The sequence below is a fragment of the Saimiri boliviensis genome, chromosome 11 (assembly GCF_048565385.1).
Source record: "Saimiri boliviensis isolate mSaiBol1 chromosome 11, mSaiBol1.pri, whole genome shotgun sequence".
Lineage (NCBI taxonomy): Eukaryota > Metazoa > Chordata > Mammalia > Primates > Cebidae > Saimiri > Saimiri boliviensis.
In genome coordinates, this window is record NC_133459.1 from 31,211,191 (window position 1) to 31,235,709 (window position 24,519).

Sequence of the window (24,519 nt, forward strand, 5' to 3'; positions counted from 1 at the left end):
ACATCTGTCTCCCAGGCTCAAGCAGTCCTCCCAAATAGCTGGGACCACAAGTGCATATCACCACAAATAATTTTTTGTATTTTTTGTAGAGATGGAGTTTTGCCATGTTGGTCAGGCTGGTCTCAAACTGCTGAGCTCAAGCAGTCTCCTGCCTTGGCCTCCCAAAGTGCTGGGATTAGAGGCGTGAGCCATCACACCAGTACCCCCTCTTTGCTTTCTTTCTTTTTTTTTTTTTTGAGACAGAGTTTCGCTCTTGTTACCCAGGCTGGAGTGCAATGGCGCGATCTCGGCTCACCGCAACCTCCGCCTCCTGGGTTCAGGCAATTCTCCTGCCTCAGCCTCCTGAGTAGCTGGGATTACAGGCACGCGCCACCACGCCCAGCTAGTTTTTTGTATTTTTAGTAGAGACGGGGTTTCACCATGTTGACCAGGATGGTCTCGATCTCTCGACCTCGTGATCCACCCGCCTCGGCCTCCCAAAGTGCTGGGATTACAGGCTTGAGCCACCGCGCCCGGCCTCCTCTTTGCTTTCTATTAGTCTTTTATCTCCCTGTCACCAGTGGTTTGTCCAATAGCCTATTTTTCCCCCTTTTCTTGCAACGAAGAGTTGCACCTATTTCTTTATTACATTTAAATGTTTTTCTCATTTGAATATCTCAGATAACCCATGATCCTCCTAGTTAGTTACAGTTTTGGTGATGAAGACATTCATTTATTCCTCAAATGTATGTAAATTATCAATTTATCATCACTTAACTCCAAACTTAAGCTTATTTGCCCTGCTTTGTGCAACCAGCTGGACCCTGTAAACATTTCTTCTTTCCCAGCTAGAGCAATGTTAGGCTTTGTCAATAGAGGGCGCCAGAGGGACACTGCAATAGCTGAGGTAGGGGCTTAGCAGTTTCAGTGTAACTTTTTTTTTTTTTTTTTTTTTTTTTTTTTGAGACAGAGTTTTGCTCTTGCTGCCCAGGCTGGAGTGCAATGGTGCAGTCTTGGCTCACTGCAACCTCTGCCTCCTGGGTTCAAGAGATTTTCCTGTCTCAAACTCCCAAGTAGCTGAGACTGTGGGCACCCGCTACCACACCCAGCAAATGTTTGTATTTTTAGTAGAGATGGGTTTCACCACATTGACCAGGCTGGTCTTGAACTCCGAACCTTAGGCAATTCACCCGCCTTGGCCTCCCAAAGTTCTGGGATTACAGGCTTAAGCCACCACGCCCGGCTTTAGTGTAACTCTTCTTGATCCTACAGTGCAACTCCATGGAGAATGGTGTCCACCCTGCAGTAAGTTTGCTGGCACCCTGGTGGGTGGCCACTGATCTTCCAGCCCACACCTGTGGTACCTCAGTGAATTTCACCATCCAGCAGGCTGAAGACATATCCTCTTGGAAGAGGTCTAAACCTCAGTCTTGGTGGACATGGAAAAGGAAGTCCTTTTGCAAGTTTCTTCTTTCCTTGAGTACTCTCCTTCAACCTTAAAGGTAACAGCTGCTCCTGTTTTCTTTGCCATTTGCTATTCCTATTTTCTTTTCTTTTGAGACAGGGTCTCACTCTGTGGCCCAGGCTGGAGTGCAGTAGCACAATCATGGTTCATCGAAGCTCAACCTCCAGGGTTCAGCTGATCCTCCTGCCTCAGCCTCCTGAGAAGCTGGGATTGCAAGCATGCACCACAATGCCTGGCTAATTTGTTGGCCAGGCTGGTCTCAAACTCCTGGGCTCAAGTGATACTCCCACAGCGACCTCCCAAAGTGCTGGGATTATGGGCATGAGCCACTGTGTCTGGCCCTATTCCGGTTTTCTTTGGAGCTCTCTGTTTCCCTTCTAGTAGATAACTACCTGTGCTGGTCAATTTTGTGTGTCAACTTGGAGGGTGTTTTGATGAGATTAACATTTAAATCTGTGAATTTTGTGAAAGCAGATTGCCTTCCGTAACATCTGATGGGACTGTTTTCTTTCTTTCTTTCTTTTTTTTTTTTTTTGAGATGGAGTTTCGCTCTTGTTACCCAGGCTGGAGTGCAATGGTGTGATCTCGGCTCACCGCAACCTCCGCCACCTGGGTTCAGGCAATTCTCCTGCCTCAGCCTCCTGAGTAGCTGGGATTACAGGCACGCACCACCATGCCCAGCTAATTTTTTGTACTTTTAGTAGAGACGGGGTTTCACCATGTTGATCAGGATGGTCTCGATCTTTTGACCTCGTGATCCACCCGCCTCGGCCTCCCAAAGTGCTGGAATTACAGGCTTGAGCCACCGCGCCTGGCCTTCATCTGACGGGACTCATCCAATCATCTCAAGTCCCAAATAGAACACAAAGACCAACCTCCCTGAGGGGATTCTCCAGCAGACTCTGGACTGGAACTGCACTATCAGGTCTCCTATGTCTCCAGCCTGCCACACAGCAGATTTGGATTTATGAGCCTCCATAATCACGAGCCAATTTCTTATATCTCTCTTGGCCAGGTGTGGTAGATCACACCTGTAATCTCAGCACTTAGGGAGGTAGAGGCAGGCGGATCGCCTGAGAGCAGGAGTTCAAGACCAGCCTGGCCAACATGGTGAAACCCCACTCTACTAAAAATACAAAAATAAACTGGGCATGGTGGTGGGGGTCTGTAATCCCAGCTACTCACCAGGCTGAGGCAGGAGAATCACTTGAACCTGGGAGGTGGAGGTTGCAGTGAGCCAATATTGCACCATTGCACCCCAGCCTGGGCAATAAGAGCAAAACTCCATCTCAAAAAAACAAAACAAAACAAAAACAAACTCTCTCTCCTCCCACCTTTTTTTTTTTTTTAGATGGAGTCTTGCTCTGTCGCCAGGCTGGAGTGCAGTGTCTTGATCTTGGCTCACTGCAACCTCTGCCTCCTGGGTTCAAGCAATTCTTTGCCTCAGCCTCTCAAGTAGCTGGGATTATTGGTGCTCGCCACCATGCCCAGCTAATTTTTTTGCATTTTCAGTAGAGACGGGGTTTCACCATCTTGGCCAGGCTGGTCTTGAACTCCTGACCTCATGATCCACCCACCTTGGCCTCCCAAAGTGCTGGGATTACAGACGTGAGCCACCGCACCTGGCCACTCTCCTCACCTTTTAGTAGTTAATCATTCTTCCCCCCACCCCCACCCCCGCCAGGCAGAGTCTCATTCTGTTGCCCAGGCTGGAGTACAGTGGTGCAATCTTGGCTCAGTGCAACCTCCACCTCCCGAGTTCAAGCAATTCTCCTGCCTCAGCCTCCCGAGTAGCTGGGATTACAGGCACACACCACCATACCTGGCTAATTTTTGTATTTTTAGTAGAGACGGGGTTTTACCCTGTTGGCCAGGCTGGTCTCAAAATCCTGACTTTGTGATCCGCCTACGTTGGCCTCTCCAAAGTGCTGGGATTATAGGTGTGAGCCACCTGCACCCAGCCCATCTTTTCCTTTTCTTTCTTTTTTTTTTTTTTTATTGAGATGGAGTTTCTGTCTCCCAAGCTGGAGTACAGTGGCACAATCTTGACTCACTGCAACCTCTACCTCCTGGGTTTAAGCGATAATCTCACCTCAGCCCCCTGAGTAGCTGGGATTACAGGTGCCCACCACCATGCCTGGCTAATTTAGTATGATTCTTTTATACTAAAGTTTCCATGTACAAATTCGTGGTGTGGTTTCTGTCTCTGGGCTGTACACTACTGACATCAGCAGTGGACTTGACACAGGACACATACATGAAAGTAACTTCGGCAAAATAAGAGGAAATGCCTGTCCTCCATAGTTGAAGAAACAGAGGAAAAGTCAAGAACATTTTTCACAGTGGAGATGTTCATTTAGGGCCCTCCAGAAGCAGAGAGGAGGGACACCATAAGGCTTCCCAGGAGAGGTAATGTCTGAACTGAATCTTGAAGGAAAAATAGTTTTCCTGGCCGGGCAAGGTGGCTTACACCTGTAATCCCAGCACCATGGGTGTCTGAGGCGGGCAGATTACCTGAGGTCCAAAGTTTGAAAGTAGCCTGGCCAACATGGCGAAACCCCGTCTCTACTAAAAATACAAAAATTAGCCAGTCATGGTAGCAAACACCTGTAATCCCAGCTACTCGGGTGGTTGAAGCAGAACTGCTTGAACCTGGGAGGCAGAGGATACAGTGAGCCAAGATCATGCTACTGCACTCTAGCCTGGGCAACAGAGCAAGACTCCGTCTCAAAACAACAACAACAACAAACCATGCTAGGTCTTATTTTTTCTAGCTAACTGTATATTTATATCCTTTTTTTTTTCTTTGTATCCTTTTTTATTTTTTTGAGACAGAGTCTCGCTCTGTCGCCCAGGCTAGAGTACAATGGCATGATCTTAGCTCACTAAAACCTTTGCCTCCCGGGTTGTTCAAGCGATTCTCCTGCCTCAGCCTTCCAAGTAGCTGGGATTACAGGCACCTGCCACCACGCCTGGCTAATTTTTGTATTTCTAGTAGACACAGGGTTTCACCATGTTAGCCAGGCTGGTCTGGAATTCCTGACCTCAACTGATCCCCCTGCCTCAGCCTCCCAAAATGTTGGGATTACAGGCATGAGCCACCTCGCCCAGCCAACTGTTTCTTTAAAAAACAAAACAAAAAAAATATACTAGGGCCAGGAGCTGTGGCTCATACCATTGCACTCCAGTCTGGATGACAAGAGTGAAACTCCATCTCACAAAAAGAAAAAAAAAAAAGAATAATCTGAATGTTCCTAGCATTAAAAAGATAAATATTTAAGGTGATGGATATCCCAATTATCCTGATTCGATCTTTACATGTTATACAAATATATCAAATTATCATATGCACCCCGAAAATATGTACATCTATACATATCAATAAAAAATGAAAGGAAAAAAAAAAAAAAACCAGAGCCAAGATGAGGCTCCAATTAAACTTAAAAGAGAGAGGGAGAGGGAGTAAAGCCCAGGCTGCCAGCACTGACAGAGAGAAGTTAGGGCAGCGCCAAGTCCTGCTGGGAGAATGGGGAAGGAATCAGCAGGTGGCCATTCAGTCTGTCAGCCTCTCCTCCAAATACCCAGGGCTAAGGAATTACAAGCCAAGAGACCGCCTCATCCCAAAGCTACTTCCTCCAAGGAGTTTAAAAGTAAAAGCTCAGAAGGGCCACCCGACCACAGTGAGGGCAAACAGGAGTGAGTGGTTTTGTGGTGCCTGGCACTCCCTTCTCTGAGGCTACTCCCTCTCTCTCCTTAAATTCATCTTGACTATGTTAGTCATCTCTGCTGAGGTAACAACCAACCTCAAAATCTCTTTAGCTTACAACAGAGGCCAGCAAACGTTTTCTGTAAAAGGCCAAATAGTAAATATCTTGGGCTCTGTGGAATGAGCATATCATCTCTGTTGCAACTACTCAGCTCTGCAGTTATAGCATGAAAGCAGCCACAGACAATATATAAATAAATAAGCTTGGCTGTGTTCCAATAAAACTTTATTTATGAATACTAGCAAATTGAATTTCATGTAGTTTTCATATCTCAAAATATTCTTCTTCTTTTGATTACTTTTCCACCCTTCAAAAATGCAAACAGAAAAAAAAAAAAAAAGGCTGAGTGTGGTGGCTGGTGCCTGTAATTCAGCATTTTGGGAGGCCTAGGCTGGAGCTCAGGACTTTGAGACTAGTCTGGGCAACATGGTGAAACCCCATGTCTACATAAAATTTTAAAAATTAGCTGAGCACAGTAGCATGCACCTCTAGTCTCAGCCACTTGAGAGGCTGACATGGGAGGACTGCTTGGGCCCAGCAGGTTGAGTGATTGCACGACTGCATTCCAGCCTGGACAGTGGAGTAAGACCCTGTCTCACACCCACACGTACAAAAAGGCGGCAAAAAAAAAAAAAAAAAAAAAAAAAAAAATTCTTAACTTGTAGATTTTTTTTTTTTTTTTTTTTTTTGAGACGGAGTTTCACTCTTGTTACCCAGGCTGGAGTGCAACGGCGCGATCTCGGCTCACCGCAACCTCCGCCTCCTGGGTTCAGGTAATTCTCCTGCCTCAGCCTCCTGAGTAGCTGGGATTACAAGCACGTGCCACCAGGCCCAGCTAATTTTTTGTATTTTTAGTAGAGACGGGGTTTCACCGTGTTGACCAGGATGGTCTCGATCTCTTGACCTCGTGATCCACCCACTTCGGCCTCCCAAAGTGCTGGGATTACAGGCTTGAGCCACCGCGCCCAGCCAGCTTGTAGATCTTACAAAAACAGAGAGTAGACTAGGTTCAGCCCATGTACTGTAATTTGGCAACCTTTGTTTTACAAAAACCAGCATCTATTTCTTGCTCACATTACATGTTGGTGACTGCAGGGCAGCTTCCATGGCTCACTCCGTGACCTAGGCTGAGCTGTAGAGCAACCCCTACTTGCGTCATACTGTTTTTGCAGCAGAGAGGAAGAACAAGATGGCTGGTGAAAATGCATCATGTCTAGGCCGGGCGTGGTGGCTCAAGCCTGTAATCCCAGCACTTTGGGAGGCTGAGGCGGGTGGATCACGAGGTCGAGAGATCGAGACCATCCCGGTCAACATAGTGAAACCCCGTCTCTACTAAAAATACAAAAAATTAGCTGGGCATGGTGGTGCGTGCCTGTAATCCCAGCTACTCAGGAGGCTGAGGCAGGAGAATTGCCTGAACCCAGGAGGCGGAGGTTGCGGTGAGCTGAGATCGCGCCATTGCACTCCAGCCTGGGTAACAAGAGCGAAACTCTGTCTCAAAAAAAAAAAAAAAAAAGAAAATGCATCATGTCTCTTAAAGCTTTTGCTCAGAGCTGTCACGCTGTCATTGTTTACAGTCCACTGGCCCAAGCAGGTCCCAAGGCCAAGCCAGACACTGGGGCAGGGAACTGCACTCCACCAACAGAGAGTCATTGAAAGTCACATAGCAGGCTGGGCCTAGTGGCTCACACTGGTAATCCAAACACTTTGGAGACCAAGGCGGGCAGATCACCTGAGGTCAGGAGTTCAAGACCAGCCTGACCAACACGGTGAAACCCAGTCTTTAAAAAAAAAAAAAGAAAGAAAGTCACATAGCAATGGCTGGAAATGTACAATCCTCTTGGGGTGAAGGAGGGAACATTTGGAAAGATTAATACAGTATACCATCCTGAATAACACCTTCCAACACATATTAGGCTGATACTAATCAAAGCGTGGTTCAAAGACTGATGTACCTAGTCTATGGTAAGTAGAGAAAGTGAAAGCAAGCATTTTAAAAGTTTCACAGCAATTTAATATTGTTGCAATAAATAGGCCCAAAAAGAGATTGGGAACAAAAACAATCTGGTTCTTTACCACAGTTTGAGAAATGCTGCATTAGCAGGCAGAGCAGCCAGTACTCCAGGGAACATGACTTTACAAGCCAAAATACAACCACCATGAGAAAAAGGGTAAGCTGGCATGGTGGCTCATGCCTGTAAATCCAACATTTGCGAGGCTGAGGTGGAAAGAGCACTTGAGGCCAGGGGTACAAGACCAGCCTGGATAACAAAATGAGACCCTGTCTCTACAAAAAATAAAAATAGGCCAGGAAGGTGTCGCATGTCTGTAACTCCAGCACTTTGGGAGGCTGAGGCAGGAGGATCGCTTGAGCTCAGGAATTAGACACCAGCCTAGGCAACAACATGAAACCCTGTCTCTATTTAAAAAAAAAAAAAATTAGCTGGGTGTGGTGATGCATGGCTGTGGTCCCAGCTACAAAGGAGGCTGAGGCAGTAGGATCGCTTGAGCCTGGGAGGTCAAGGCTGCAGTGAGCCATAATCGCACTACTGCACTCCAGCCCAAGTGACGGAGCTAGATCCTGTCTCGAAAAAATAAAAAGAGGGGTGGGTAAGCTAAATTACACATGCACACATTGTATAGTGTAGTATATTATTGTTATATACATAGATATATAATCTAAGAATTATTAGAAAGATCCAAAATTTAAAATAAGAATGAAATACTTAGAAGGTTGCGATGAGTCACGCCTGTAATCCCAGCACTTTGGGAGGCCAAGGTGAGCAGGTCACCTGAGGTCAGGAATTTGAGACCAGCCGGGCCAACATGGTGAAACCGAATCTCTATTAAAAATACAAAAATTCACCAGGTGTGGTGGTGGGTACCTGTGATCCCTGCTACTTGGGAGGATGAGGCAGGAGAATCACTTGACCCCAGGAAGCAGAGGTTGCAATGAGCCCAGATCATGCCATTGCAGTCCAGCCTGAGCGACAGAGTGAGACACTGTCTCAAAAAACAAAAAACAGGTGTGGTGGCTCACACCTGTAATCCCAACACTTTGGGAGGCGAAGCAGGCAGATCAGGAGGTCAAGAGTTCAAGACCAGCCTGACCAACATGGTGAAACCCTGTCTCTACTAAAATACAAAAAAATTAGCTGGGCATGGTAGCTTGTAATCCCAGCTACTAGGGAGGCTGAGGCAGGAGAATAGCTTGAACCCAGGAAGTGGAGGTTGCAGTGAGCCAAGATTGCACGGCTACACTCCAGCCTGGGTGACAGAGTGAGACTTCGTCTTAAAAAAAAAAAAAAAAAAAAAAAAAGATATAGAGAAGAGATTATGTTGACAATCTGAGGCAATAATAAGAAATCATAAAAAAGAACCAATAATAAATATTAGAATTGAATAGTCGAAAGAAAGAACAGAGAGATAGAATAATGGCAGAATGGATACAGTTGAATAAAAAGTAAGTAAATTTCAAGACTATATTTAGGACTTTTTCCAGAAGATAGCAGGAAAGGACAAAGAACTAGAGAATATAAGCTGGGTGAAGTGGCTCACGTCTGTAATGCCAGCATTTTGGGAGGCCAAGGCAGGCAGATCTCTTGAGCCCAGGAGTTTGAGACCAGCCCAGGCAACATGGTGAAACCCCATCTCTATAAAAATTAGCTGGGCATGAAGACATGTGCCTGAAGTACTAGTTACGTAGGAGGCTAAGGTGGGAGGATCACTTGAACCGAGGAGGTTAAGGCTGCAGTGAGCTATGATCATGCCACGGCACTCCAGCCAGGGCAACAGAGGAAGACACTATCTCAAAACAAAAGACAAGACAAAACAAAAAAGTGCCCATGGACTGCCAGACAGGAGAGTTAAGAAAAAATCTACCAGCTGGGAGAGGTGGCTCATGCCTGTAATCCCAGTACTTTGGGAGGCTGGGGGCAGGTGGATCACAAGGTCACATAAGAGGTCACACAAGACCAATCTGAACAAGATGGTGAAACCCTGTCTCTACTAAAAATACAAAAATTAGCCAGGTGTGGTGGCGGGCGCCTGTAATCCCAGCTACTTGACAGGTTGAGGCAGAGAATTGCTTGAATCTGGGAGGCAGAGATTGCAATGAGCCAAGATTGCTCCACTGCACTCCAGCCTAGGCAATAGAGCAAGACTCCATCTCAAAAAAAAAAAATCTCACTGGGATCCGTTGGGGGGAAATGGGGGAGGGGTGGGGGGTGGGGAGGTGGGAAGAGACAGCATGGGGAGAAATGACAGATACAGGTGAGGGGACGGAAGGAAGCAAAGCACACTGCCATGTGTGTACCTATGCAACAATCTTGCATGTTCATCACATGTACCCCAAAACCTAAAATGCAATAAAAAAAAAAAATAGGATACGGGGCCAGTTCTCAAGACTCTCAAGGTCATGAAAAACAGTAAAAGACTGACCAATTGCTTCAGACCGCAGGAGACTGTGAAGACATAACAACTAAATGCAATTGAGTTCCCTGTATTGGATCCTGGAACGGAAAGAGAGAGGACATTAAAGAAAAACTCTAGTGACACCAGGTAAATCTGTCAATAATAATAACCCAGTGCCACTTTCTTCATTTTGACAGATGTAATGTGATTAAATAAGATTCTAACAACAAGGGAAACTGGATGAGGGGTATTTGGGAACTCCCTGTACTATCTTTATAACTTTTCTGTGAATCTTCAATTATTCCAAAATAAAAAGTTGGTTTTTATTAAGAAAAAAAAAAAATCTACACTTAGGCACATTACAATAAAATGTAAGAATAGCAAATGCAAAATGTAAGAATGTCAAAAACAGCTGGGCATGGTGGCTCATGCCTGTAATCCCAGCACTTTGGGAGGCTGAGGCGGGTAGATCACCTGAGGTCAGGAATTCGAGACCAGCCTGGCAAACATGGTGAAACCCTGTCTCTACTAAAAAATACAAGTATTAGCTGGGCACAGTGGCAAGTGCCTATATTCCCAGCTACTCAGGAGGCTGAGGCAGGCGAATCACTTGAACCCAGGAGGCGAAAGTTGTATTGAGCCAAGATTGTGCCATTGCACTTCCAGCCTGGGAGACAGAGCAAGCAAGCCTCCTCTCAAAAAAAAAAAAAAAAAAGTCAAAGACAAAGACAAAGAGAACATCCTACAGGCTCATATAGAAATAGCAAATTGATACCACACTACTCAATAGCAATGCTGGATGCAAGATAAAAATAGAGCCATATGGTTTTTCTGTTTTGTTTTTGGTTTTGGCAGAATACTTCTACAGTAGAGCAATATGTTTTAAAGTATCAAAGAGCACATTGAATCTAGAATTTTTTTTGTTTTTGAATCTCGAGTTTTATATCCATTCAATTTGCCATTCAAATGTTAGAGCATAATAAAAATATTCTCCAGCACACAATGCCTTGGAAGCTTTGTTACACAAAGGCAAACATTGAATACAACCTTGAAGAGAGTACTCAAGATAAGAAACACATCCAGGAGATGCTGCAAGATAGGATAAATAAAATTGTTCAAATACTTTGGTAAAGTTTGTCATTGTCCATATTTTCTTTCTTTAATTTTTTTTTTTTGAAATGGAGTTTCACTCTTGTTGTCCAGGCTGGAGTGCAATGGCGCGATCTCGGCTCACCACAACCTCCGCCTCCTGGAGTCAAGCAATTCTCCTGCCTCAGCCTCCTGAGTAGCTGAGATTACAGGAGCACGCCATCATGCCTGGCTAATTTTACATTTTTAGTAGAGACAGGGTTTCTCCATGTTGGTCAGGCTAGTCTTGAACTCCAAATCTCAGGCGATCTGCCCCTCTTGGCCTCCCAAAGCGCTGGGATTATGGGCATGAGTCACCATGCCTGGCCTTTTTTTTTTTTTTTTTTTTTTTTTGAGACAGAGTCTTGCTCTGTCCCCCAGGCTGGGGTGCAGTGGTGTGATCTTGGCTCACTGTAACCTTTGCCTCCCAGGTTCAAGCAATTCTCGTGCCTCAGCCTCCCAAGTAGTTGGGACTGCAGGCGTGTGCCACCATGCCCAGCTAATTTTTGTATTTTTGGTAAAGACAGGGTTTTGCCATGTTGGCCAGGTTGGTCTCGAACTCCTGGCCTCAAGTGATCTGCCCACCTGGGCCTCCCACAGTGCTGAGATTACAGGCATGAGCCACTGTGCCTGGTCTTTGTCTTTAAAGAAAAAGTTTTAATATTGAGGGTCAGCTAACAGAAAAATAATTTTTTTTTTAAAAAGGTTTGTATTAAAGAAAATGAGAGGGGCAGGTTTGTTGGCTCACGCCTGTAATCCCCTTACTTTCAGAGGCTGAGGCAAGCAGATCACTTGAGGTCAGGAGTTTGAGACCAGCCTGGCCAACATAGTGAAACCCTGTCTCTATTAAACGCAAAAAGTCGGGGATGAAGGCTAGGTGCCTGTAATTCCAGCTACCTGGGAGGCTGAGACAGGAGGAAGAGGTTGCAGGGCACTTAGATCGCACTACTGCCTTCCAGCCTGGGCAACAGAGCAAGACTCTGTCGCAAAAAAAAAAGGAAAAATATATTCATAACAAGTAACACCCATGTTGGAGGGGAGATACATTAAGATATGCTTAAGCATATTCTTTGTTTTTTTTGAGACAGTTTCATTCTTGTTGCCCAGGCTGGAGTGCAATGACACGATCTCGGCTCACAGCAACTTTGGCCTCCTGGATTCAAGCAATTCTCCTGCCTCAGCCTCCCGAGTAGCTAAAATTGCAGGTGCCTGCCACCATGCTAGGCTAATTTTTGTATTTTTAGTAAAGACAGGGTTTTACCATGGTGGCCAGGCTGGTCTTGAACTCCTGACCTCAGATGATCCACCCACCTTGGCCTCCCAAAATGCTGGGCTTACAGGTGTGAGTCACCGAGCATAGCCTTAAGTATATTCCTATTAGGGGAAAAAAATAGGTATCAGTGCATTTGTTATATCCAGAAATGCAAAAACCATGAGTATAAGTAATAAAGAAAGACAACTAACAATGAGCAAAATATAAACGTATAGCAGAATAAAATCTAGCCAATGGACTAAAAGGAAGAACAACATAAAAGCAACAAAACATTAACCAATATAAAAGATAAAACAACAGGTTGGGCTGGGCATGGTGGTGTGTGCCTGTAGTCACAGCTACTCGGGAGGCTGAGGTGGGAGGATCGCTTGAGCCCAGGAGTTCTGGGCTGCAGTGTGCTATGCCGATTGGGTGTCCGCACTAAGTTTGGCATCAATATGGTGACCTCCCAGGAGTGGGGAAGCACCAGGTTGTCTAAGGAGGGGTGAACCAACCCAGGTTGGAAACGGAGCAGGTCAAAACTCCCATGCTGATCAGTAGTGGGATCTCGCCTGTGAATAGCCACTGCACTCCTGGGCAACATGGCAAGACCCTGTCTCTTTTTTTTTTGAGACAGAGTTTTGCTCTTGTTACCCAGGCTGGAGTGCAATGGCGCAATCTCGGCTCACTGCAACCTCCATCTCCTGGGTTCAGGCAATTTTCCTGCCTCAGCCTCCTGAGTAGCTGGGATTACAGGCATGCATCACTATGCCCAGCTAATTTTTTGCATTTTTTTTAGTAGAGACGGGGTTTCACCATGTTGACCAGGATGGTCTCGATCTCTTGACCTCGTGATCCACCCACCTTGGCCTCCCAAAGTGCTGGGATTACAGGTTTGAGCCACCGTGCCTGGTAGACCCTGTCTCTTTTTTTTTTTTTTTGGAGATGGAGTTTCGCTCTTGTTACCCAGGCTGGAGTGCAATGGCACGATCTTGGCTCACCGCAACCTCCACCTCCTGGGTTCAGGCAATTCTCCTGCCTCAGCCTCCTGAGTAGCTGGGATTACAGGCATGTGCCACCATGCCCAGCTAATTTTTTGTATTTTTAGTAGAGACGGGGTTTCACCATGTTGACCGGGATGGTCTCGATCTCTTGACCTCGTGATCCACCCGCCTCGGCCTCCCAAAGTGCTGGGATTACAGGCTTGAGCCACCGCGCCCGGCCCTGTCTCTTAAAAAATAAAAAAAAAATAAAATAAAATAAAGAACAGGTCAAAAGTAAATTTAAAATTAATTGTAAATACAATAATGTAATTGGGTTAAATTTAAAACTAAAAAGCACAGCCTCTCATAACAGATTTTTTGTTGTTGTTGTTGAGACAGAGTCTTGCTCTATCACCCAGGCTGGAGTGCAGTGGTGTGATCTCCACTCACTGAAACCTACGCCTCCTGTGTTCAAGTAATTCTCCTGCCTCCAGCCTCCCAAGTAGCTGGGACTACAGGCACATGCCACACCACACCTGGTTAATTTTTTGTATTTTTAGTAGAGACGGAGTTTCAGCGTGTTAGCCAGGATGGTCTCAATCTCCTGACCTTGTGATCTACCACCTTGGCCTTCCAAAGTGTTGGGATTACAGGAGTGAGTCACTGCACCCAGCTTTTTTTTTTTTTTTTTTTGAGATAGGGTCTCACTCTGTTGCCCAGGCTGGAGTGCAGTGGTGCAGCCATGGCTCACTGTAGCCTTGACTTCCTGGGCTCAAGCAATCCTCCAACCTCAGCCTCCCAAGTAGCTGGAATCACAGGATGTACCATCACAACCAGCTAATTTTTTAATTTTTTGTGGAGACAGGGTCTCCCTATGTTGCCTAGGTGGGTCTTGAACTCCTTGGCTCAAGCAATCCTCCTGCTTCAACCTCCCAGAGTGTTGGAATTATAGGCATGAACCACTGTGCCAGCTTAGAAGAAATTTTCAAAAATTCCAATAATAGGCTAGGCGAGGTGGCTCATGCCTGTAATTCCAGCACTTTGGGAGGCCAAGGCGGGTGGATCACGAGTTCAGGAGTTCAAGATCAGCCTGCCCAACATGGTGAAACCCATCTCTACTAAAAATACAAAAATTAGGCCAGGCGTGGTGGCTCGAGCCTGTAATCCCAGCACTTTGGGAGGCCGAGGCGGGTGGATCACGAGGTCAAGAGATCGAGACCATTTTGGTCAACATGGTGAAACCCCGTCCCTACTAAAAATACAAAAAACTAGCTGGGCGTGGTGGCGCGTGCCTGTAATCCCAGCTACTTAGGAGGCTGAGGCAGGAGAATTGCCTGAGCCCAGGAGGCGGAGGTTGCAGTGAGCCAAGATTACGCCATTGCACTCCAGCCTGGGTAACAAGAGCGAAACTCTGTCTCAAAAAAAAAAAAAAAAAAAAAAACAAAAATTAGCTGGGCATGGTGGTGTGCACCTATAATCCCAGCTACTCAGGAGGCTGAGGCAGGAGAATTGCTTGAACCAGGACCTGGGAAGCAGAGGTTGCAGTGAGCTGAGATCTCCACTCCACTGCACTCCAGCCTGGGTTACAGAGCGAGACTCCATCAAAAAAAAAAAAAATCCAACAATATGATTTCTCAAAAGATATATTTAAAATAAAAAGAAATAAATAGAAAAGATGAAAACAGAAGGATAAAAATTTTTGTTAACAGGTAAATATAAAAAGGAATCCAGGCCAGGCACAATGGTTCACACTTGTAATCCCAGCACTTTGGGAGGCCAGGGCACAAGGATCACTTGAAGCTAGGAGTTCAAGACCAGCCTGGGCATCATAGTAAGACCCTTTATATATATTTTAAAAAATAATAATAAATAAAAAAAGACCAGGCATGGTTGCTCACACCTATAATCCCAGCACTTTGGGAGGCAAAGGCAGTTAGATCAACTGAGGTCAGGAGTTTGAGACCAGCCTAGCCAACATAATGAAACTCCATCTCTACTAAAAATACAAAAATTAGCCGGGCGCGGTGGCTCAAGCCTGTAATCCCAGCACTTTGGGAGGCCGAGGCGGGTGGATCACAAGGTCAAGAGATCGAGACCATCCTGGTCAACATGGTGAAACCCCATCTCTACTAAAAATACAAAAAATTAGCTGGGCATGGTGGCACGTGCCTGTAATCCCAGCTACTCAGGAGGCTGAGGCAGGAGAATTGCCTGAACCCAGGAGGTGGAGGTTGCAGTGAGCCGAGATCGTGCCATTGCACTCCAGCCTGGGTAACAAGAGTGAAACTCCGTCTCAAAAAAAAAAAAAAAAATACAAAAATTAGCCGGGCATAGTGGCATGTGCCTGCAATCCTGGCTTCCCCAGAGGTTGAGGTAGAAGAATCACTTGAACCCGGGAGGCAGAGGTTGCAGTGAGCCGAGATTGCACCATTGCAGTCCAACTTGGGCAACAAGAGTAAAACTCTGTCTCAAAAAAACAAATAAATACATAAAGTGAAATAAAATAGACATTCATCCTCAAAATGAGGGGAAATGCAGGCACAAATGAAGCACTGGTCCATAGCAATTCTGAAATCCAACTGGGCAAATGTTGGAAATCCTTGATTAAGATCCAGAGCCTGGAAATAATTATTCCTGGCTTTTGGTTTTACCTTCCGGGCTCTTATTTCTGCCCTCTGAATCACTCTTCCTTTTATGCGAAAGGTGGCCCATATTTATAGTTGTGCAGTTTTCACAGATTGTATTCTGCCAGTAGAACTTTTGGGGTTGGAAGACATCCTTCCATTTTCTATCATTTTGTACTGCCTCTGGCCCTTTCAGTCCAACCTGACAGTGCTCCTCTGAATACTTTCTTTATTGCTATTTATTTATTTAGTTAGTTAAGACAGGGTCTCACTCTGTCACCCAGGCTGGAGTGCAGTGGTGTGATCACGGTTCACTGCAGCCTTGATCTCCTGGCTCAGCCTCTGGAGTAGCTGGGACCACAGATGAATGCTACCATGCCTGGCTAATTGTTTTTAAATTTTTTTAGAGATAGGGTCTCACCATGTTGTTCAGGCTGGTCTCGATCTCTTGGGCTCAAATGATCCTTTTGCCTTGGCCTCCCAAAGTGCTGAGATTACAGGCACAAGTTACCTTGCCCAGCCCTAAACACACTCTTTGGAACATAGGTCTCTTGTGAATCTTCTTGGGGTTCACTCCATTAAACAGAAGACACCCCCAAAAATCTCTTCAAGATAAGCTCTTTTCTACCTTGGGCCTCTTCGGAGAACAGCCCTTAAGCTTGCCTGGGCTTAAGCCTCAAGCCTCCTGAGTAACTGGGACTACAGGCATGAGCTACCAGGTCCCGCCAATTTTTTTTGTTTTTGTAGAGACAGGACCTCACTGTGTCTTACATTCTTTATTTTTATTTATTTAAAATTTTATTTATTTATTTATTTATTTATTTATGAGATGGCATTTCACTCTTGTTGCCCAGAGTAGAGTGCAATGGTGCAATCTCAGCTCACCGCAACCTCCGTCTACCGGGTTCAAGATTCTCCTGCCTCAGCCTCCCGAGTAGCTGGGATTATAGGCATGTGCCACCACACCCAGCTGATTTTGTATTTTTAGTAGAGCTAGAGTTTCTCCATGTTGGTCAGGCTGGCCTTGAACTCTCAACCTCAGGTGATCTGCATGCCTCACCTCCCAAGGTGCTGAGATTATAGGCATGAGCCACCACACCCAACTTAAAATTTAAAAAAAATTTTTGTAGAAACAATGTCTCACATGTTGCCTAGGGTGGTCTCAAACTCCCAGACTCAAGCAATCCTCCTGACTCAACCTCCCAAAGTGTGGATTATAGATGTGAGTCACCACACCCAGTCTCTTAAATTCTTTTTATTATTTATTATTTTTTATTTTAGAGAATGGGGTCTCACTATATTGCCCAGGCAGGTCTTGAACTCCTGGGCTCAAGCTATCCTCCCCACTCTGCCTCCCTAAGAGCTGGGATTACAGGCATGAGCCACAGCACCCTGCTTTTTTATTTATTTATTTTCTTAAATTTTTTTTTTTTTTTTTTTTTTGAGACAGAGCTTCGCTCTTGTTACCCAGGCTGGAGTGCAATGGCACGATCTTGGCTCACTGCAACCTCTGCCTCCTGGGTTCAAGCAATTCTCCTGCCTCAGCCTCCTGAGTAGCTGGGACTACAGGCATGCGCCACCATGCCCAGCTAATTTTTGTATTTTTAGTAGAGATGGAGTTTCACCATGTTGACCATGATGGTCTCGATCTCTTGACCTTGTGATCCACCCGCCTCGGCTTCCCAAAGTGCTGGGATTACAGGCGTGAGCCACTGCACCCAGCCTCTTAAATTCTTTAGAGAACCTTTTTACTAACTGAATGGTATTCTAAAGCACCGTCTATGATCTTTCTGAAAACTTAATGAAGGATCTTACAGCCACATCCTTTACTTCATCTTTAGAGTTGTTTTGCTGCCATTACCCTCAATTTAAATTTTGCTCAGAAGTTATTTATTAATCATACCATCATTTGCCACCTTAAGAGCCTGGGAATTTTCCAAGCCAGCAAGCTCTGGCTTCCTTTTGTCCAACAGTCCTTCCTTGAGCTTCTCTCTCTCCTCTCACATTTTACTACAAGCAGCAAGGAGAAACCACCTGTTTCCTTCAACACTCTCAGGGGAAGTTTCATAGCTAGATCACCAAGTTCAAATATTTTCTAATTTTCACCTTATTGCAGGCAACAGTGTTGCTTTTTTTCCCCACTAATACCTAACAAGGACTCCCTTTCCTCCAGTTTTCAATAAGATTTGTAAATTTGGCCGGGCGCGGTGGCTCAAGCTTGTAATCCCAGCACTTTGGGAGGCCGAGGCGGGTGGATCACAAGGTCGAGAGATCGAGACCATCCTGGTCAACTTGGTGAAACCCCCGTCTCTACTAAAAATACAAAAAATTAGCTGGGCATGGTGGCATGTGCCTGTAATCCCAGCTACTCAGGAGGCTGAGGCAGGAGAATTGCCTGAACCCAGGAGGCGGAGGTTGCGGTGAGCCGAGATCGCGCCATTGCACTCCAGCCTGGGTAACAAGAGCGAAACTCCGTCTCAAAAAAAAAAAAAAAAAAAAAAAAAAGATTTGTAAATTTTTCTGTAAGCCTGCACTTGCATCTTCCCTCAAAGACCATTAGAAGTTGTCTTTTTTTTTTTTTTTTGAGATGGAATCTTGATCTGTCACCCATGTGGAGTGAAATGGCACAATCTCGGCTCACTGCAACCTCCACCTCCTGGGTGCAAGTGATTCTCCTGCCTCAGCCTTCCAAGTAGCTGGGACTACAGACAACTGTCACCACACCTGGCTAATTTTTGTATTCTTGGTAGAGATGGGGGTTTCACCATGTTGGCCAGGCTGGTCTTGAACTCCTGACCGTGAGTGATCCACCCGCCTTGGCCTCCCAAAGTGCTGGGATTACAGGCATGAGCTACTGCGCCCGGCAGAAGTTGTCTATTTTTTTTTTTAGAAGATTCTTCAAGTTTTCACTAACACCTCAAAGCCTTTCCACCCACTGTCTAGTTCCAAAGTCACATTTTTAGGTTTTTGTTATGGCAGCACTTCTGGGTATCACAATCTGTATAAGTGATCTAAGATTTGTTCTCTTAGCAGTATTGCTGTATAATAAATTACTGGCTGGGCATGGTGGCTCACACCTGTAATCCCAGCACTTCAGGAGGCTAAGGTGGGAGGATCACTTGAGCCCAGGAGTTTGGGACCAGCCTGGGCCACATAGGGAGATCCTCATCTCCATAAAAAATTTAAAAATTAGTCAGGCATGGTGGTGTGCACCTGTAGTCCCGGCTACTTGGGAGGCTGAGGCAGGAAGATCGCTTGAGCCTGGGTGGCTGAGGCTGCAGTGAGCCAGGTTCATGCCACTGCACTCCAGCCTGGGCAAGAGTGAGACTCCATCTTAAAAAAAAATTTTTTTTTACACATACCCCTTCTAGCTACCACCGTCTCTCTTTGCCTGTAATACTTCTAAACCATGACCCCAAATTCTCTGACATTCTTGCCATTAGAGACAGCAACTTTGTCCCCTTTAGCTTGTATCTTAGCAAGTTTGTGATAACTTGCATAAATAGGCAGAAAAAGTCACGCAGCTCCCACCTACCTCTCTTGGACACTCTCTCAGAACCCAGCTGCCATGCTGCAGGCAGCCCCAGCCCCAGAGAGAGGTCATGGGTTAGTGCTCTAGATGACAATCTCAGCTGAGCCCAACCTTCAAGTGATCCCAGCCTAGGTGCCAAACCTTTCAGCAAAGAAACCTGTAGATGACTCCAGTTCCTAGTAGTTCAGGTCACCCTCAGTCATCTGAGTCTGCCCAGCTAAGGCTCCAGATAACAGGGGGAAAAATAAACAAGCCATCCCTGCTGTGACCTGACCCATAGAATCCAGGAACATAATAAAATAGTTTTAGTTTTCTACTGCTAAGTTTGGTTTGGCTTATTACACAGTAAAAGTAACCGGAACATCCCCTTTATAAACCAGTTTCTGAGAGGCATTGTCTGTTCTCGTCGTCTCTGTTTCACCCCCCACTTATTCCTCTAACCTGGATATCTACCCTATCTTTCAAGCTTAATCATGTTCTCCAAAGTCAATGATCTCCAACTTGTTCAATGGAACTGACATTTTCTTTTAGATTTGTTCTCTTAGCAGTATTTAGCATTATTGCCCAATTGTTCCTTTTTTCCTTATTTTTTAGAGTTGAGTTCTCACTCTGTCACCCAGGCTGGAGTGCAGTGATACCATCATGGCTCACTTCAGCCTCAAGCTCTTGGACTCAAGTCCTCCCACCTCAGGCTCCCAAGTAGCTAAGACTACAGACACATAAAACCAAGCCCAGCTAATTTATTTATTTATTATTATTATTATTTTTTTAATTTTTTTTCAGATGGAGTTTCGCTCTTGTTACCCAGGCTGGAGTGCAATGGCACGGTCTCGGCTCACCGCAACCTCCGCCTCCTGGGGTCAGGCAATTCTCCTGCCTCAGCCTCCTGAGTAGCTGGGATTACAGGCACGCGCCACCATGCCCAGCTAATGTTTTGTATTTTTAGTAGAGACGGGGTTTCACCATGTTGACCAGGATGGTCTTGATCTCCTGACCTCGTGATCCACCCGCCTCGGCCTCCCAAAGTGCCGGGATTACAGGCTTGAGCCACCGCGCCTGGCCCCAGCTAATTTATTTTAATTTTTTGTAGAGATCAGGTCTTGCTCTGCTGCCCAGGCTGGTCTGGAACTCCTGGCCTCAAGCCAACCTCCTGCCTCAGCCTCCCAAAGTGCTGGGATTACAGGAATGAGCCACTGTGTCCAGCCTCTTCTCTTAGTTTTTATGTCACCACCTTATCCCAGGTTTCTTCCTTCCTGTCCAGTCCTCTCACACTCTTCAAATTTCACCTTCCTCTAACCTCCCACTAGATGAGGAAGTAGCTCAATGTTTGGTCCTAAGCCATTTTTTCTTCTCATTTTATATTCTCTCTCTATCTATATCCATGGTTTTAATTCCCATCCCACCTATGTGACTTTGATGACAAAGTTTCTTTTTTCTTTTTTTTTTTTTTTTTTTTGAGACAGAGTGTCACTCTGTCGCCCAGGCTGGAGTGCAGTAGGGTAATCTCAGCTTTCTGCAACCTCTACCTCCTGGGTTCAAGTAGGAGAATTTTTTTTTTTTAATTTAAAATTTAAAAAAATTCTGGCCTTCTTCTAGTCTTTTCTCTCTCAGTGAACAGAACCACCATCTGTCCAGTTCCAAAATGCTGGGAGTTATCGTTGACTCTTCCTTCTCCCTCATTCCCCAGAATCAACCTATCATCTCTGATATTTATCTCTCCACCTCACTTGATCTCCCCACTTCTACCTACCTCCTCTACCTCTACTCTAGCTCAAGATTCCACCGTCTCTTAGCTGGGCCACTGTGATCTACTCTTGCTTCCCTCTCACTTATCCTCCACGGTCATCTTTTCAAAATGCTTAGTTCATCATAGCACACACACCCCAGGCAGCTTAAAACACATTAATGGCTCCCAAAGTTCATAACCTGGCCTCATAAGGCCCTGATGGCCTGACCCCTGCCTCCCTCTCCCACCTTATCTCTTATATCTCTCCCTTAGGCTGCACTCCAGCCTCAACCGCCTTTTATGCTATGTTCTGGTCTACCAAGCACCGCTACACATTTTGCTCCGTCTATATGAAATGCTCCTGACTGCTCATACTCTTGCCTATTAATTCCTACTCCAGATTTCCAGTCAAGATAACTTCCTCAAGGAAGCCCTCCCTACACAAACCCCCTCCCTTATGAAACAGGTCCCCACTTCATCAATATTCTCATTGCATGACACACCTTTCCTTCAGACTTACCCAATTTTCAAAGTATACATTTATTTGATTACCATCTGTCTCCCCCACTAGACTGCAAATCCCATAAAAGCAGGGCCTTGGTGAATTTTTTGCTCACCACTGCATTCCAAGAGCCTAGAGCAAAAACTTTACCCTTAGCAGGCACTGTTAAAATTGGAATGGATTATCTCCCTCAAGATTTGAGCTGAAGAGGTGGAAACAGGGATGGGGATAGGGTGGGGTGGGAGGCAGAATTTAACAGAATAGCACTGGTTAATGGTGGAGCCCCAGCGTAGAGAAACCTGAGCTCCCAAAGCTAGGGGAATGAAGGTGAGGGACAAAACTCTCATTACCTCTTCTTCGCAACAAAGAGTTTATCACCAACCTGATGTGCTCTCTTGAGGAATAGGTTTGTGGAACTCTTTGTATGTTTTAATTAACTAAGGCTAAAAACCTTTGACTATAACCATGTCCAGGTCTTTCTGGGGGAATTTTCAATGGGGAACTAACAGAGTAATCTGAGTACATCCAACACACCTGACACCTAATGGTTTTCAAATATGTTTCTACTTAACCTGTTCAGAATTTCAGGAATTGCTGAACTAAATAGCAAAGCACCTCTGCAGTGAAACAGAAGTGACATTAAGAAACAACTGTGACTATCTTGTATCCTCAAAATGCATAGCTAATTATTCTTGAAATCAAAGTTACAAACTGTCTAATATGACTGATTATGAACAGGAGAGGAATCCATTAAAAGCTAAACACAGGTTTTGCTAATTTGAATCTTTTCCCTCCAGTTTTACTATAACAGTACTTTTCAGTACCTGACGCCAACATAAGAAACGAGAAAACTAGTTTATAGAGGTAATGCTTCTATTGTAACAATGAAAATCCATTAATTTACTATTTTAGCAAATGTATAACCTGGTATCTGTACTCTAAATATTAGAGACGTATATTTGTTAGAGGGAGGCTTTGTGTACAATGCTTTTATTGGAAAAGACAAAACTTGCTGTTCCTAATTTTATAATTTTCTCTGGACTTAGCTAAGAATTATGTTCTCTTAGCCTCTCTGGGTTTTCCTCTTCAAATGAAATGCTTCTGACCTGTAGAGGTTTAGAAAAGGTTATCCTCAACTAAAATAACTGCTTCAATACAAGGGAAAATTTTGTGGAACTCTCTTGCATTTGACGTTGCTAAACTTAAGTACAATAATGTCACATGTACTTATACAGTAATTGTGGGCACGCCTAAGTCCCTCCCTCTTTCCTAAATTCCCCAGATCCTAGAAATCCAGCCCTTCTGCCCTCCGGAGGCGCCTTTCCCAACGTAAAGTACAATTTTAAATTTCAGCTCCTGACTAAAATCATGATCCGCAGTCAACTGCTAGAGAATCTGGGCACCTCGGTGCCTCTGGAGCGTGCAGCGGGTGTGGGCAAGGGCAGGGGGAGTGGGCGAAGCTGCTGGTTGGTGCCTGAAATCTGTGCGTTGCCCCTTTAATTGTGTCCCCAGCCCTCGGGCGTTTCTGTCCAACGCCCACGTCAGCAAATACCTTTTGTTTCTCTCACGTTGGGGCTACTTGTTTTAGGGCGCAAAGGAACGGCCTCGAAAGGGGGTCCTTCCCCGGCCGAGAACCAGGAATCTTCCCCCGGCCCGCGCGCGCGACCGGCCGGTGCGCCTCGGCCCGCGGTAAGTGGCAGCGCGCGGCGCGGGCGGAGGGCGGGCGGGCGTCGGGGCTGCCCGGGACCCGCCGCGAGCCTGGCCGCGGGCGGAGGCGCCGTGGGCTCTGACGGCCCGGGCAGCGGCGGTGCTGGGATGCGGGCCCCGGGCGCGCCGCCCCCAGACGTCCCCGAGCCGGGAGCGCGGCGGGAGGCGCCGAGGCGAGCGGGCGCCATTTGCAGCCCGGGGCGCAGCGGCGGCGGCGGCGGCGCTGGCTCCGAGGGGCTGGGGGCGGCCACGGAGGAGGCGCGGGCGGCGGCTGGCCCGGCCCGGGGCGACGGCGGGCGTTGGCGGGCACCGGCTCCCGGCTGCCCCTCCCCGCCTGCCGGGCCGGCCCCTCCTGCGCGCCCGGGAGGGGCTGCGGGACAATGGCCGCGCCGTCGCCGCCCGCGCCCGCCTCGCCGCCCGGCCCGGCCCGGGGAAAGGCGGGAAGGCGCGCGGAGCCTCCTGGCGGCGGCGGCGGGAAGGCGACAGGGATGGCGCCGGGCGTGTCTGGAGCCGTCGGGCGCCGCGGACTCCGGAGGGGCTCGGGCTGCGCGGCGCGAAGACGGGCGGCCGCCGGGGGGGCGCGCGGGGAGGGCAGGGCCGGGGCCCGAGCTTCTGCGGGCGCGGCCGGGGGCGCTGCCGGGGAGCCTGGTTCCCAGGGCAGTAGCCCGAGTTTCTGGGTGCAGCCTCCATCCTTGGTTTTATGTCAAGATGCGACATCTGGGCTTAGAACCGAGGGCGGACTCACCGCGCCTAACGGATGTTCAGCTCCAACTATTTGCTTCTGGACGGAACCGTACATGCTCATCTCTATCCATGCGGACCGCCTCTTTTGTGAGTTAGTCAGCGGCTTGTTCCCTTCCCCTTCAGATGCGCTTATTTACCGCTGATTGTTCAGTGGCCCTACTTCACGTCATTCCAAGACGCGTTAGGAAGCGGTAGATTCACACCTGGCGGGCTTCTGACCATACACGTCAGTATCACCTCTGTGCTTGATGAACCTTTATATTTGCAGAAATTTAAATGGAGTGCTTTCACCTATATGAATTATTTCACTTAATTTCATCTAAAACAACCATCTGGTCAGGCTGACAGTAATTCCACTTTGCAGATGAAGGAACACGTGTGAAGTGTGGGGTTTCCCCTCTAGGCCAGGGGTGACCATAGCCTCCCAGGGCCTCCTGTTCCCGCCCTGCCTTCCCTCCTAAGGCACCTCCAGAGGAGTCTTCAGACGGTCCAGTTGTACCACAGCGCTTCCCTGCTCTAAAAACTTAACTGATATTCTTCAGAAAAGCCTTAAAAATCCTCAGCAAGCTTCTGCTCCAGTCTTATCTCCTCCATGCCTCATATATGGATGCGTTTGTGGACTGGAGCAAGAGCCCCTCACTGATAAGCAGGGATCAGATGTCTTTATTACTGGGAACCTCTCTGGCCACACAAGTGG

The 24,519-nt window shown here is 46.7% G+C and overlaps 1 protein-coding gene across 5 annotated transcripts in view; it reads left to right on the forward strand.

The window, feature by feature from the left end:
- The first annotated feature begins 22,652 nt into the window (after positions 1-22,652).
- The window catches only part of ZBTB8A (zinc finger and BTB domain containing 8A), a 57,061-nt gene continuing 55,194 nt past the window's right edge, over positions 22,653-24,519 (forward strand). For 2 of the 5 annotated variants that reach the window (XM_074380456.1, XM_039474281.2), the window contains exon 1: positions 22,658-23,060. The gene's annotated coding sequence lies outside the window, so the exon portion shown is untranslated. Of the gene's footprint in view, positions 23,061-23,714; positions 23,910-24,519 lie in introns of those variants that run through there. The other 3 variants (XM_074380457.1, XM_074380460.1, XM_074380458.1) reach the window with 3 other exon arrangements.